This window comes from Habropoda laboriosa, unplaced genomic scaffold (assembly GCF_001263275.1).
Source record: "Habropoda laboriosa isolate 0110345459 unplaced genomic scaffold, ASM126327v1 scaffold77, whole genome shotgun sequence".
In the NCBI taxonomy this organism is placed as follows: Eukaryota; Metazoa; Arthropoda; class Insecta; order Hymenoptera; family Apidae; genus Habropoda; species Habropoda laboriosa.
In genome coordinates this window covers 205218-222563 of record NW_017100200.1, presented here as the reverse complement: position 1 = coordinate 222563, position 17346 = coordinate 205218, and positions in this window count along the sequence as shown.

Below are 17346 nucleotides of genomic sequence, written 5' to 3'. Positions count from 1 at the left end.
ACGTTAAACGGTCGTATAAAATCCTGAAAAAGGCCCACTTCGCGAAGTACCTTAAACTTGAGGTGTTAGAACAGCGTTTCCTAGATGCAAAGACGGTGTTCATTTAGGGGTAGTTGTTTAGGGCGTTAAACGAACGAGCTCGGTGAACAGGCGGCTCGACAAAGGACGGATCGTAATTTCTGTAGAGCGGACCGAAACGAGAGAGAGAGAGAGTGTGAGGGTGGCGGTGAGTGGAGGGAGGAAAGAGAGGAATAATCAAGGTACAAGCGAGCGACGCGGCGCATTTTCGCGTTCTTCATTGCTACGACTAGTTTTTTACGACGCCAAGCCAGCTCGAAAGCACTTCTATACGAGGGGCAGACGTCAAAAGTGCTCTTTCCCCCCGTTCTTTGAAACGCGAACACACGTTCCATCTTTCTGTTTGCCGTGGACCCTTTCACTTTCTCCAGCCTCGCGTCATTCTTCCACGGTGACGGACAAAGCTATTGAAACACGGCCTGGAATTCTTTCCGGGTCTTCTGGCGGGAAATTTCGAATCGGACGGAACATCTGACGTTTCCTTCGGTAGAATGCTCCGAGGACAGCCTTGGTATCCCAAAATTCGTTGGTAATGCCATTTTTTGCTAGGATTTTGTTGTTTTACTGCAATGAAATTGAAGATGAAGAGATGCGACGGATAAAACTATAGAAAATTGGCGTGCAATTTTTTCGGGACTTTTGGCGGGAATTTCGAATCGGAAGAAACTTCTGACGTTTCGTACAAGACATTTCTTTCGGTAGAATGCTCTGAAGACATTCTCCATATTTCAATATTCGTTTAGGATGCAATTCTTAATTAAATTGATTGTGAGTTTTATTGTTAACATTCTGTTGCACTTTACTGCACTAAAAATGAAAAAATTTGATGGATGAAGCTATAAGAAACAGGTCGGCAATTTTTCCGGGTCTTCTGGCTGGAATTTCGAATCGAAAGAAACTTCTGAAGTTTCATACGAGGCATTTCTTTCGGTAGAATGCTTCGAGGACATTCTTAATATTTGAAAATTCATTTGTGGTGTCATTTTTAATTCTACCGATTGTGAGAAATTTTTTTAAACATCTTTTTGTGCTTTACTTCAGTAAAAATGAAAAAATGTGACGGATGAAACTATCGAAAAGTGGCGTGCAATTTTTTCGGGACTTTTGGCGGGAATTTCGAATCGGAAGAAACTTCTGACGTTTCGTACGAGACATTTCTTTCGGCAGAATGCTCTTTTTTTGGCGCGGGGGAAATCTTCCAAAGACACCCCGTCTCCCCCGGGGAAGGGAGGCGGAGTAGTGTGGGATTCTTACTAAAACCTCCGCGGTGAACCTCGTCGGGCGCGCTGGGGAGAACCGCGGGAACTTTGTATGTCGTCCGTAGCTCTCCCCGCGCCATGGCTTGCGTCTCGACCTCGGGGGTGGAGGCGGTCACACCACCGCTGCCTCCCCAATCCTCCGCCCGTAGGCTCGGCGGCGCGGTAGAATGCTCTGAAGACATTCTTAATATCCCAAAATTCTTTGTTAACATTCTTAACTCTCTTTCCATTCTCATTCTTAACATTCTTACCTTTCCAAATTATTTTTAATATTTGATTGTATTTTACAGTAGTAAAATTATAAATAAAAGAATGTTTGTTTCATGAGTTTTAAATTTTTCCAGTATATTTGAAGTAAGAATTTTGTGATAATTTCATTTAGCACGGTAAACAACCTCAAAGCCCAGAATTTATACCTTGCACCTCTCTGAATAACGCGTTTCGCCGGGCAATTCTTCGACTTCCCCTCTAATTGAAATTTATTGAAATTGAAATTGATTCTCTCCGACTCGTGGAAGATCAAAGGAACGTCCGCGGATGGATATCCCCAGTAGAAACAGCCTGTCTGATCATTCTTGGCGTGGCGCGCGCCAACAGTTAAATCCGATCACGTTTCGACTGCGGCACGGAAGAAAACGAGCAAAATCGGTCTGCTTGAAACGTATGCGAACTTCATTCAACTTATACATATTCCAAGTCAGCTTCCACTATCTCACCCGTGAAATACCACCGTCGACCTTTAAAACTGAAAAGTCGATTTGGAAACTTCACATCGTTCTCACGTCTCTCCCCCTATTAAAACATCCTCAATCATCTCAATACTTACTCGTCCTCCGTATAATAATTGAATTCTCCTCGCTTAATTTACCAGAAACGTTCCCCAAAGAAGACTTTCGAAAAAAGAAAATTTAAGAAACGTTCCTACAAAAAGTGAAAACACGACCCAGCAACTTTTCATGCAAAAAGTTGCGAAAACCTTCCCGCTGCCTTCTATTCACACGGTGGAATATTTATGAGACCTCGGCTTCGCTGCTCTCTTCATCGCGAAGGTGATAAATTTTCATAGAATATTCAATCCATTTTGATTTCCGACCAAGGCAAACAACGACGCGTGACGAGTCAGAAGAATCCCCGAGGACCAAGCTTATTTCCCTCTGTGCGACGTGATCGAAATTCTAAGCAGCTGTACGCACCTCCCTCGCAGCATCGTCGACCTCCTTCCTGGAACGTTCGACGAATCTCGCGTTACCGTTGCCAAAAAAATAACAATTCGCCCCCGCTCGATCCTGAAACCAACGTTACCGTCCGTCGGTAACGCGAGAAAAATTAGCACGCAAAAAAAAAAGCTCGGGAATTCGCGAGGGAGGGACGATTGTGCCTTGAACTTTTCCGCGATAAATCGCTGGGGGAGCAACTTTTTTTCCACCGACAGTATGCTAATTGAAGCCGGAGAAACGTCACCGCGAACGGAGAAACGTCACCGCGAACGGAAAAACGAACAGCGAGCGAACACAGCAGTTTGAGAACAGCGATTAATCGTATACGGCGACGTTCCTCCACTTCACCCGTGCCTGCATGGAAATTCTCAACAATTGGAAACTGATTCGTTGGCAATATCGCCGTTTCATTGAGATTCCGTGGGAAATAGCCGGTTTTTCGTGAATTCGTCGATCGACTCGAACTGGTATCGATCGTGAAGACGAATTCAGACGAGGTTGCGTTTTAAAATATGGGTCATGGGAAATTCTGGAGAATGTTGGTAAATATTTGCACGTATTATATCGAGGAATATTATAACGCGTGTTGAAAGTTTGCAGGGAGTCTTTTTTCTGAATCGTGTATTTCGACAATTTGAGCGAAAGCAAGGTAAACACGTTCGTTTGGCTAATGGTAACAAGTACGGAGAACGGAGCCGCTAGGCTCGTTACCGCGGGGAACGATAATTACAAAATTAACGGGATCTCGATAAACGTGTCAGAAAATGTGACTGGTTAATTACGAAAGTTCCAGCGGCTCACGTGTTGTCTATTAACATCAACTCGCTCGAAAACGGTATGCGCTAGTAATATTAATTACCCTGCGACACGTTTTGCGTGGAGAATGCTGCAATTTTGAGCGGTGACGATTCTTGACACACATGTACAAAAACTAGGCTAACAACTGTCATCGATCGACTTCCTTTTATAAAAATTCTCCCCATTTTTGTCGTATTTAAACAGTTTGTCCCTCGTTACTATAATCGCCTGGGGATCCTAGACTCGTTTGAAATTTTTAATTTGTACAGTTTTCAAATTCACATTGTTGCGACCTGATGAGGACGCAACGAAGTCTCGGTTCGGCCACTTAGTCACATTTGGCCGCCAGACCGAGGTGCCGACGTTCGGAAGACCGCAATATACCCCCCGTGGACTCACCAGCGCGACACTCGGACAATAGGTCCCAAAAACACTCGGGACCATAAAACATTCGTTACCGAGGATCGAATTTGTTTACAACAAATTCGGTCTCCCTAAAGGTCACAGTTTTCGTCGACCAATAGCCGAACACACCACGTTTTCCACTCCCATAACACAACCACCAATCAGAACCAACCTAATCCCTATATATACATCTACACACCTGAAAACAGGGTATTAACAGTACAAAGACACGAGACACGTCGTCAAAAAAAAGAATAACCGAATTTCAACTAAACATCTATCAAACATCTACATCAACGAACCGAAAGAAAAACATCTAACTCAACAACTAAGTTTCATTACACCACGAACCAGCGAGAGCCACATCAACCTGCGCCAGAACTCCTGGTCATAAGACTTGATCAAAATCCACGACGCAACACACATTGTGACCAATGTGTGAAACTTTTTTTTTTTATATGAAGCGGTAGCTGTTATATTTCACACTTTTTCGGAATTAGTGGAGAAGGAAGATGAAATTATTCGATCGAAATTTATGGTATAGTTGAAATAATTTAATTTTTTGCAATCCTGTATGGTGCTCGAGCAATTGAAGAAGTTGTATTCAGCTGGAGCAGAAGTTGGTCAGATTTGACTTTAATATAATTTATTTATTTATGTATTCAAATACGCGGGTAGAATAACCCTTTGGCATATAATGATAAATGAGAAATTACTGGAAATTTGAAAACGAGGATGATAAATAGCCTACAATGGGTATACAAAATTTGAATACAATTGGTGATATCCAAAAATCCATCGATGTCTATATCACATCAAACCGACAAAATTTTTACCAAAATGGAATCCGTATGCTTCAGTAACAAAAGCTATTGAAAACCATGAAAAACATTTCAGTCGCTGAGCTCTTTTAATTTTTGTTCAAATTGAAAATCAAAGGACCAAAGCAATGAAAAATTGCAACCATTGCTTTTATTGTAGGAGGTGGTCTAATCAGGATGTCGTGCAAAGTAGTTTATTTCGGACTCTTCGGCGTACGTCTACTACCGAAGCTAAGAACGGACTGTCGTCAAAAAATAAATATATATCGCTGGGCCGAACCGATGGGTACTCGGGTCTGGTGTTTGTCACTCGCCAAGAGGTGCAGACCAAGCCATAAACCGTCCCAAAATGCCTACATTATATAATTTTGTTTTTAATTAAAAATCAAAAGATCCAACCAATGAAAATATTTCAATCATTGAGCTTATCTAATGTTTTTTTCAAATTAAAAACCAAAGTTCGAAGCAGTGAAAAAATTTCAATCATTGAGTTCATTTAATTTCTTTACAAATTAAAAAATTCGGGGCAATGAAAAAATTTCAATTATTGAGCTTGTCTAATTTCTTTTTTAATTAAAAATCAAAAGATCCAAGCAATGAAAATATTTCAATCATTGAGCTTATCTAATTTCTTTTTCAAATTAAAAATCAAAAGATCCAAAAAATATTTCTATCCTTGGACTTACTTAATTTTTTTTCAAATTAAAGATCAACTGATCGAAACAATGAAAACATTTCTATCCTCGAACTTATTTAATTTAAAAAAAATTAAAGATCGAATTTTACCAAAAAAGAAAGCAACTCTTTCCTACATCCAATTTCCACACCTCCAAGCTCGTTACCAAAGGAACACAAAGGCCGGCGGAAAAACAGATCCGGTCCATAACAAAGAAAGGACAATATGTTCGACGCATTGTAGCCATTTGAATTCCCTTTTCCCGGCGGCGGCTGCCTGGAATGTAAACCGGCATCCGGATAACGGGCGGGTAACTTGCTCGAACATCTCGACGGGATCAGCCCTAAAGGATTGAAGGTGGGCAAACGTACGAGGCGCCATTGGGGCCCCGTTCCTCGTTTCGATTCATTATTCAGGTACCTTACTTTCGCCCCGCAACCGTTTCAAAGATGCTGATCGCCCGCCACCCTAGTGAATTCACACGATGGCTGAGCCTCGACCAGCTTGAAACGAAGAACGGTTTCGGGTAAGACCACCGCCCTCATCCATGCAAACGTGCAAATTATACCAGACTACACCGCGAGAGGAACTCCGAGGCAGCGATTTTTTCGCCCTGTCTTCTTCAACCTTCCACGCATCTTTCCTCCGTTTCTTCCGCGGGCTAAGATGCTCTCCGTTGTTCTTCACGCCACATGCAGTCAGAGGTGTGCCGCACTTTTCGGTTCTTATCTAATGAGAAACATGAGATTTTTCGGGAGTGGTTTGATGGTGAAATGGTTTTCGCGAGGTGGAGCTGGTTGATTGAAGTAAAAAGGCATTAGAGAAGGTTTAGAGAGTGTAGTGAGGGGTTCGGGTTGGTTGAGTTATCAAGATTGGGTTAGTGTCGTTTGAAAGGAAATGTCTTTAATTGGAAATAAAGGTATAGAGGTATATTTAAAGTTATTGTAATTAATTGTAATATTGATCCACGCAAATGTATGCTAGTGAGGTGGGCGAATTCACCTCAATTTATTAAAATCTAAATGCGATGGTCGGCGTACAGTTCGCTCGGAATAATACAATTGTTTTGTTCGCAAATTGTCCCGGCGGCAGCGGTTCGGCGGGTACGTTTCGATGTTTGATAAAAGAAAAACTGACTGGAGGTGCAGGCGTACTGGGTTTTTATATTGTTAGGACAGGGAGACAGGAGTAGCGATAGATAAAGATAGAAGTGCAGAAAGTGGTGGAAACGGAAAATTCGTTCGTTCTCATGCGAACCTGGATGCCACATTGCGCTTCTTAGGCTACTCGAGGACGAAGGCAAGTCTTAACCCGGGGAGAGACAAAAGAACGGAAACTAAAATCTGAAGGAGTTGGGAAAGAGACAGTTCGCGTGGAAGAATAGAACAAGTTTCGGTAAGGGTTCGTTGGAATCGACGTACCCGCCACACTAGTGTCTCTGAAAATTGCGCTGAATTTCGTTAATAATTTTGCACACTGTGTATTTGAAATTGACTTTTCAATTATGACTCTGTGCACGTATTTTCTACAATTTTTTATTCTCGCGCTCCTTCTCTTCTCTCTCTCACCCTTCTTTGTTTTCGAATTTTATCAAAATCAGTGATTATCACTTCGAGATGATCCCTTGTAAGGGATATAATGTTTATTTCCCTTAAATTTGAGAGCGATTTTCGCCCTTTCGCTGTGAACGACTATCGATATAGAAAAATACGTGTGAAATATTTTTTAAGAACCACTATGTACCAAATTTTCACAAAAATTGGTGATTATCGCTTCGAAATGTTCCTTGTGAGTCCCAAACATTTTTCTTTCGCACCTCTAGCTGAAGTATTCTTCATTCACGCAACTATCGTTCCAAACTAAACACGCACAAAAATTCTATCACTCCTACAGTAACCTTCTTCATTTTTTCACTTTAACCCATTAACGTGCAGTATTCTCTTTTCACGACACTTTCATTTAAATTTTCTGCCTACTCGCAAACAACGCAATAAAAATTACAAAGCAAACAAGAATGACACATCGGAGAAGAAAACAGTTCAGCTATTAACGTGTTCATATCGAAAGAAAGATATTCAACTGTGGTTCGAATAGTTTAATTGATCGAGTATTCGCTTAGACCGCGAAAGGTAATCGATTCTTTTTCCCGTCGTAATGCAACGTATAAATTGATCGACTATCGACGTGTCATTAGACCGTTGATGAACGACTTGCACCAGGAAGCTGTAAACAGTTTCAACAAATTCTCGTCTGGCACACGTCTGATATACGACACGGCGCGGCGTGCAACATCGATCTCGTTCCAGGACATTTGATTTCGCTGGTTTTATTAAATCTGCCGTCAATAATGTCATCGTCCATAGACAGAGTGTTCTAGAGCCACGTGTTATTAACGTAGCGACGATCTGTCATTGGTATCGCAAAATTTCGTTCATTGTACGCCCGTTGATTCGTGGCTTCCCATGTTTCCACAGACCTAGCCTTTCTCCGTTCGCCGTGCAACAAACTAGGATAATTCGAAATCACGACGATACTACTACAATTTGGTTCGTTAATTTTATATTATCGTTTACTTCTTACTTACTTGTTGTTTCACAAATTGATAACATCTGGCAACCTCATCTCTCGTAAATTATTTAACACTAAAACTACCGACCGGGTCAAAATGACCCATTGGCATCTTTCGAAAAAACGTGAATATTCTATACTGGTAAGTATTATCGCTTGTAACTTTCCGAATTTACATTCTACATGTATGCTACCATTTGTATCGGTATGAATCGAATTTTCCAATCACGGTTTACTTGCATAAAAATTCGCTTTTGGAAAGTCGCTAATGGGTCACTTTGACCCGGTCGGTAGTTTTAGTGTTAAACATTGTAAAGGTGTTGGTACGTTAGAAGCATTGATGCGGACACGACGCCCAGTGCGCCTAAACGTGAACAAAGGACGAGCGCGAATGGAAAAGGCAGTGCTCGGCTGGACGCGAAGAAGCATACAACGTTCACAGTTTTATTCCACTAAAATGTACTTATTTTTACGTTTTTAACACGCGCCTGTGTTTTACTGTCTACCCTGACAGCATCTCTTACAACATGAACGAAATATGTTCCAATTCTCCATACTCTAGGAATATTCCTCAATCGTTGACCGCTTGGATATCAATTTAATTTGAAGAAATCTTCGATATACAGAGTGTACCATAATTTTAACGGTGAATTCAGCACATATAAATAATCAAGAAAGGTCGTATGTCTTCCAGTAATTTTTTTGGCAAACAGAACTTTATATTATGGTACAGCCTGCATTTTTAGCACTAGAATGAGCGGCTGGGTCAGAAATGACCCATTAGCGATTCTCCCGAGGTGAACTTTTATGTAACTAAAACGTGATTGGAAAATTAGATTCGTATCGACACAAATAGAAGTATAGGTACACGCAGAAAATAAAGTTACAAACGATAATACTTACCAGTATCGAAAATTCACTTTTTCCGAAAAGTTGCTAATTTTGAATTTCACTAAAATTTAATAATCAACCAAGTAATTACACACATTTGATCCTCCTAAAAATTTCTCCAGCGATTGAAACCTCCAAACCACCAAACTTTAACTCATCCTTAAAAAATTCACTTTTTCTGAAAAGTGCTATTGGGTCATTTGTGACCCGTCAATTTTGAATTTCATTAAAATTTAATAATCAACCAAGTAATTACACACATTCTGTTCTCCTCAAAACTACTCCGGCGACTAAAACCCACCTTCAACCTTCAAACCATCAAACTTCAATTCATCTTAAAAAAAAAACTATTATGTTTACAAGAACATCTCGATCCAGCAACGATAAACAGAAAAAAAAGATTAACACCAAAGTGCTAAAAGCTCTCGAAAGAAGAACGAACCATTAACACTAACTCATTCGACCAGTCAAATCGAAGGTTTGCGGTGAACGATGGGGCGGGCGTAAAATAATGGCGCTCCTCGCGTCGTCCTTAGCGATTCTCGTCGGCTGGAATTTAATAAGAGCCGCATAAAGTTAGGGCGGATTCCCGTTTATTCGAGACGGCTCCCCGCTCGTACATACGAGCTCTGGGAATATGTGTCCTCGTGTTCGCGTGTCTCTATGCACGTGGTTGTGTCCCCGTGTGTTCACACATGGTAGATACGTGTGCAACGTGAAACGGAGGGAACAGAGAGAGAGTGAGAGAGAGAAGGAGGGGTTGAAAGCTTTTGTAGTCCCATCCAGAGTCACCTAGCTACGCGACCAAGCTTTTGCTACCGGTAGCTTGCACTCGCTATTGGCTGCTAGTATATACGCCGCTGGACCCGCAGCTTTTCTTGTCAGGGAAACTACGTTTGCATACCTTTGTGGCGCTACACCGCGCCAACAGCCACGCATTAACCTAAGACATCCGGAATGGACGACGGTTTCTTGCGGAATTTATCGTCGATCGAGACGTTCATTTTTGAAATACGTTAATAAGATTGGAAGTATTTATTTCGAGGTATGCTTGAGTATTTTAATACACCGTTGACGAACATTTTTTCGCACTCTGTGGGAAAATTGGGTAGTTTGTGTACAAGTCTAATCTTTTTACTGTTTCAGGTTTTTAAAAAATTTGAAGAAATTCGGGAGTACTTGTCGAAGTCTCTACTATATTATACTGTTTGTTGAGTTAAATTTTTCAAACTTTCTTCCATAAAAATGAAAATTCGTTTGGAAGAAATGCAGGATCGCGAGCGTTTCTGCCTTCGCTCGTTCGTTTCTTGAGAAGCAATAAAGGCTCGGGTAGGGAACAGACTCTTTTCGCGAGGTCTCGATGTGGCGCGAGGCCGGGACGAAGTTTTAGTTTGAACCGTTGCGGAAAAATCCAGGAGGATGTGTGTGCTTGGTGGAAGCGTGAATGTTGGGGAGAGAACGGAGAGGGTGCATGTTCAAAAAACCAAGAGTGTGGAATAAGAGTCAGTGTGAAGTAAGATTTGGAAGAGAGGAGACTTTGACTTGATAGCGTGGAAAGAAAGATTGTAGGGGAAATTCAGTGTGGAAACGGCGTGGTTTTTTTTAATAAATTATTATTTTTAATACACTTTCCGAACCTCAATCACAAGTCTAAATCAAAATCCCACGGAAACATGGCAGTGAAATTTCAAAAGTAGGCAATTGATTGCTTCGGGACACTGAAGATAGGAATATGTGAATTAACCTAATTGTCTCAATTTTTTTGGGTCAAAAAGATTATGGGTTTTATGAAATATTTCTTATTTTAAACTGTAATCTTTATTATACACAAGGAAGGTTCGCTATTCTAAGTTTCTAGCACTATTTGCGGACTGAGAACGTTCCAACGCAACGCCCGAAAATTGCCTGCGACCCCGCTTGGGACCGAACGGCCTTTTGTCATGTATCATAAACACTTAGGTCTAAAACTAAACAGATGTAAGTAGTAAAGCCAAACGGATTTCTTGGAATGCACGCAAAAGAAACACATACTTCTTAGGAAGGCTTTAATTTAATTTTTGCTATATTTATCTAGCTTATAAATCTAACAAAAAGGACCCAAATCCTAGAAATTCCTAGATAACACTATCTACAACAGAAAGTGTAGACACACTAAGGTCGTAAGCAGTGCTGTAGTCGTAAAATCGGCAGAAGGTATACGGTATATGAACCGTAAAAATCAATGGGTAAATCTGATCTCAAAATTTAAAAAATTTTCAATAAGCACAGGGTATACGCCGTATACCCTCCACTGGTCGTAAGTCCACTATTAAAACAACGGTAGACAAACATCTCGCCCTTGTCCATGCTCAAGCACATTTCACGGCAGTAATTCGCGAGATTTCGCGAATCGCGAGGACTTTGACGCGGAAGAAAGAGAAACGTCTGTCCGCGTCACGTGGAATCTTCTGTTTTTTGTCAAACGCACGGCAGAAAAAGGGAGGAAGAAATTAACTGCGTTTGAAAAATTACGCGATATTAAAGCTGCGAGGGAATCTTATTAAACACAGAGCGAAGAGAGATACCGGCGGGAGGGCCAATTCGCTGTAAACGTATTGTAAATATTTTTAATTAAATATTTTCACGGTTTTTTCTACCGCGCGAGGCATTCGGCGTACGTTCAAAAATGTAATAACGCTGGCCGCGACAGCCATCGAAAAAGTTTCACCATGGCGTGTAACGGACGTTGTTACACGACGAGCAGAGAAAAAGGAAGGAAAAAGAAAAAACGAAATTATTCCATCGTCGGTTGAAACATCCCTCCTCCCTGTAAAAATGCTAAAGCGGGCGAATTTGCATGCCATTAGCGGGCGCATTTTCGTTTCGTTTTCGCGGGTGAACGGTGAAATCGCGCGGAACATTAATTAAATTAGCCGGGGCGACGTGTTCCGGTAATTAATGAAGTGTCACGAAAATCGAACTATATGCAGATGCGCTGACGAGTGCGACACGCGCAATTTCGCCCGCGCGTGGAAATCAAGTTACACGCGGCCCGCCGCGGACGCTGTTGGAAAAATTGGAAATCAGGTTAACGACAGCGTTATCCCTTCATTCGGCCTGTATTGCAGCGGGAGCTTTAGTTGGCGCGACGATGACAGTTGTTTCGGACGACGTACGGTTAATTTTGCGCTCTCTTGGTCTCGCCGTGCGAAAAATCAACGAGAGAGTGGTACTCTTCGTTTATCCGCGATTCGTTATAGAGCTGAAAGTTTTAATTCGGGATGCTTTTCGATGTGTCGAGTTGGTGTAAACGTCTGCGATTTAGTCGTAGTGAAATTATTTTTGTAATATCTTGCAGTGGTACTGTTGATTAGTGTAAAAATATTTCGGCGCGATTGTCAACTTGAGGAAGCCCAAGAGAGAGTCGAAAAGTGTCCACAAAGTTTCAAACTTTAATACTTGTGTAGGCTGTCGATAATTTTTTTTATTAAGCTAATTTTTTTTAGTAAAATTATATTAAACCTTCTAATAGAAATGAAAGATTTCCAATATTCTTTTCACTACACGGAGAATGTTTGAAACCTACTATACACAATTTTCAGCACATTACTTTTCTTTTACATTTAACTGCATTACTTTCGTTAAGTAACACGATAATGAAAACTTAGAAATCAATGTTCTTCAAATAGCATTTTGACGTATGTATATATCCTTCTTCCATCAAACGTCTCAATTGCATCTGAAAATTATAAATTAAAAAGAAATACTCTTTTTTTTTATTTCGAGTTTTACGTCGCATCGACCTTCAGGTCATTAGCGACGACTAGGTCCTGTTTTCTTCGTTTCTATCCGATTATATGTTATGGTAGACGTTGATGTCCTTTAGATAGTTTAAGGTATTTTCTACGTGCTTCTGTGACGTCAATGCCGCTGTCGATGTTATTTTATATTTTTGTCTTTGGGTGTGCTATCTTCTGCATCCGAATAGTAGGTGGTTCTGTTTTTTTATTAGGTACTCATGTGTAAGTTTGCAGTGTCCTGTTCTAAGCCTGGCCATGACTATTCTGTCTTTCCTTTTCATATTGGCGCTAGGCATTGTTTGGCAGAAGCCTTGGGTTACGTCGTGTGTTTTTGTTTCTTTAGAGGTGCTCCATATACCGTTCCAAAAGAATACTCTTATTTAACCACGAAACGTCAGAATTGCAAATATCCTCCACGAAGAGCTAAAATACGTCAGCCAATGTCTGAAAACTGCGCCGGAAGCGGCGATCGATTACGGCTCACGCGTCTCACGAATATATCCCGTGTTCCATTCTTCGTCGTTGCAGTGTCGTAACGAAACGTCATGTCGTAGGGCGGTAGACGAGATTATTACGGGGGGCTGCACAATTCCGCGTGGACGCTTGAACGCCATGGAACGTCGAACTGTTCCGTCTCGACGCTTTTTCCATCCTCTTCGTACGACATACGCCATTTCTACGGGATACTAACCGGCCCTAACGCTCGCCCCTCTGCCTCTGTACGTGCACGAAATATATCTCGCGCGGAAGATAGCTCCGCAGGCAAAGGAGAAACGGGGTCGAGGAACGATGGACGAAGATAAAGCTGCTTCTAAATTCCTCCCGGATAAAAGAAATTGCGGATTTGTTAAAGGATTTTACGTCCACTATGCCGGAAATTAGAGATAAGGGTATCTCCGTGCATACTAACATAGGAAAATGTCAGATCTTATACCGAGCAATTCATAAAAGTGTATCACCGTTGCAACGAAACTTGAAGTAAAACTTGTAATTTTGTTTGTAGTGGACGTCGTGGCGGAGCATTGTTGGGAGAGAATGGTTATTTTACCGATGAAGATGCGCTCCTTGTAAATTAATGTATAGGGAGCTAATGTTGATTTTGGGATGGAGATTGTAAGGGTTTTAATGGATCGAGGATTGTGCGTGTAACTGGGTTGCTTAGTACCCACACAGTAAGTTCTTTTAAAATCTTTATTGAATAGCTGGCTCGCGAGATTCATACTTGACTCCCGACCGCTGACTGACTGACTTTTCCAGTCACCTCGCGAGTTTCTTCCTGTTGAGAGGTTATATTAAACAAATGACTCGTGTGGAGTAAGGTAGGTAAATAATTATATCTTAGACGATGTTCACAAGACGGGCGCACAATTATAACTGCCTACAGAACGTGGTGACAGTGTGCACATTTATACCTGAGGTGTTCGCAGGCATCTCCAAACCATACTTAGCGGACGTGTCATAAACGTACCGTGAAGAAGAACTCGCTTCTTCCAATATTTTAGGATGTCGATTTTTCCACGCAGTACACATAAAACATTTTGCTTCAACGCTTCCTAACCATCTTCTTTTTCCTGATTGGTTACCCCAAACTTATTGGTTGTAACCAATCAGGAATTTCGTCTTTAACCCGCCGCTAGTCCTTTGCGCCCTTGGCGCGCTTTTTCCAGGACCGCGGCGAATTACGGTGAGGGCGTATTGTCCGCTGTAGCGCATTTGGCGACGCCGCGGATTTTCCTCCAGGTCCGGTACTTGGGACATGTGGCCTGGGCCTCTGGGCCCGTACGCGGACCTTTCGGCAACCTTTGGTTTATGACCTGGCAAATTGCTATTGAGAGCGTTGATGAAAGTTTCTACGAAAACAGACTAAAACGGTTTCCTCAAAAATAGCTTCGCTAGCGCGCACGTCATGAACCGTGTTGGTCGTCCGCGCGGCAAATTCTTGCTTCTGCACTACAGCTGGCCGCCACAAGATGATAGATTGGGGAGGAAATTGACTCGCTGCAAGAATTAAGGAAAGTCAAAGGCTTAATGTTGAAAGTTTTGATTAATTGTGAAAAGTTGTTTATTGCAATAAATAACTCCAGTGGAATGTACTAGTGAACAATTGTGGTGGTTCTGAGCGTGGGATTGTAGTTGGACGACGGCACTAGACTGACTAGCTGGTTTCTTCGAGTTCTTAGGACAGCAAGAGGTGCATTAAACCCAGGTCAAGAGACTTTCCCTGCTTACGCATCGAGAGAGTACGCGCATGTTAACGGTGAATTCCAACACTTAATAATTTACAAGGTGGGACACGTAAAACAGGCCACTATAGCCAGAGAAGATAATTAGGCCCACCTTGTATTTTAGGTCGATGAGAGAGTGTAATTTTCTTACGGTGTGTCATGAGTGAGCTGTGTTTGTGAAGAAAAATTGTGTATAGAATATTTTTGCTATTGGTTGATGAAATTGTCCTAAAAATACGAGACTTTATTGTCTTAGAGTTTCTCTTGAATATTTACGATCGTTACACTATAATTTCTCCTTCCTACATCTCGTGGTTCTTAATTTATCAGTTCAAAACACCTTCATCGACACCGTGAGAGAGGTTTTCGAAATAATTCTGGTGCACAGGTGGAACATAAGTCAATAAACCACTTACCTTTATATTTAGCTGAGGTTACGGGTACAGAAGTTTCGTACAGAGGTGATAATTTTACGTTTTTAAAATATTTTAGTCTACGATATTTCACGGTAAGATTTAACAACGTGTTAAATTCATGCATAATCTCGATTTTTCCAAAACGGACTTACACCGCTATCAAAATAAACAGCTGATATTATACCACACTGAAAGTAGCCAAAGGCTAATTTCCCCTACCTGTAGCAAGTCTTCGCCGACCAAACGTGCCAGTTCTCCCTGGCAAAAGAGTTGAAATGCTTTGATACACTTCTCTGTGCATCGTTCACGTTGTGTACTCAGCTGAACCCCGTGTACACGTCGAAAAGCCAAAAGAGATTCCGCATGTCCGGGAGCTAGATCTCGTAACTGAAGATAATTGGCCGTACACGCGTTGTTTCTCCCTCGGCCGTCTCCTCTATCCACGAGCCATTGCCGTGTTGTTCCGCGAATTTCCAAGCTTCGTTCTTTCGCGAGCAACAGCAGTGTACAAGTGAAATTTCGCGAGGTCTGTTGTCCAGGCGTTTTCACCCAGGGAACCGGTTTTAATTTGCCAAATGAATTCTTGATGGTGCGCCGACATCGGCCCCTCGTAAATCGGCCGTTGCTCGGTGAAAACGATGTTTCCTCGTTCAACATCGTCTCGTTCCTTCTCCGCCGCCTGCATTCGCCGTGTAAATCGTTTTTCGACGAACGAATTTGTGCCGCTGGTACACGGACGCGATTTATTGCGGCCGCTTTTTTTTCACGTCGAATCCTACCAGGACCCTTGCGCCGTCGTCGTTTCTCATCGAGGGTATTAAGGCTTCAACGAAACTGCCGGTGGATATTTAATCGAGGTTCTCCGTGTATATGGGATTCAATAACGAGGAATCGACGAGGATTTTTTGGAAGGAAGGGAGGTTAAACAATTTGACGTTTGAACGCGAGACTTTTGCCGGAGACAGAGTTTCGCGGAGAGAGATTCTTGGGAAGCTGTGTCGAGTGGACGAGGAGTGCAACGCGAAGGGAATCTAATTTTGCAGTTTATAGGAAATCGATGTCGGCTGAGTCTGGAAACACTACGCATTCCAAGGAACGCCGGAATGTTCAAAGAAGAATTGACAATTTTAATTGAAGGGTTCCGTGAGGTGATTTTGTAAGCGTCAAATTTTCCGATACCGAGATTACAGGAGCTTGTAATTGCTGGTGACGTTAGAGCGATAATTCTCAAAAATGAGACAGCGGTAAATAAAGATTATAGTGTGTTGACGTTTCGTTGTTTTTTAAATCAATTTTTGGTGCCTTTAAAAATTATTCCATGCAAAAATGAGTAATTATATTATTTAATAAACGCTCGAAGTAATCATTTCTAGAGTTTAATGAACGATAATTGTATGATAGTTAAATACAAAACTTCGCTTCTCCTGCAAATTTTTTCCTAGTTTTTGAAATCAATTTTTTGCGACTCTAAAACTTAGCTTGTACCAATAAATGGCCTAAATACTCATTTATACACTTCACTGAACAATAATTGCATATCTAAGTGTAACAAGTTTCTTCGTTTTTGACTTCTCCCGAAAATTTTGTCATTGTTCCTTAAATCGATATTTTCTATCCTTAAAAATTATTATATTACAATAAATGCTTAAATTACTCATTTCTACACAATACTGAGCAATAATTGCACGATAGTTAAGTAAAAATCTCTTCGTTTTCCCTAAAAATTTCTCCCAAAAATTTTACTTTTTCATACACGAAAAATTACAGTTTGGAATCCTTCAATTGAGCTTAAAAAATTGTCCAATACTACAGTTACTATTAATTTCAATAGAACGAAGTTGACTAATTACACAGAAATTTAACCACTCCAACCATTCCAATTTTATCTCACAGCCTACGTTAAAATCTGTACTAACTATTAAAAAGAAAGGATCAAAGAAAGATGCGCATATTTCATATTACGCGAAAAAATTCCGAAAGCGGAAATGAATAGACTAAATACGTCAAAGGGTTCGGTACACCGAACAGAGTACTCCTCTGACGTCCTGGCCCATTACAAATGATAATTCGAAGGGTTAACCTCGCGATTTCCAGCTTTCGAGCTACTTGTCCCATTAACGCGTGAATTTTCCGGTCATCGATCGGAAAGGTCTGTGAAAATTGACCGAATACAAACACGCAGAGGAGCCGGTATCGCGAGAGGCAGGATTTTC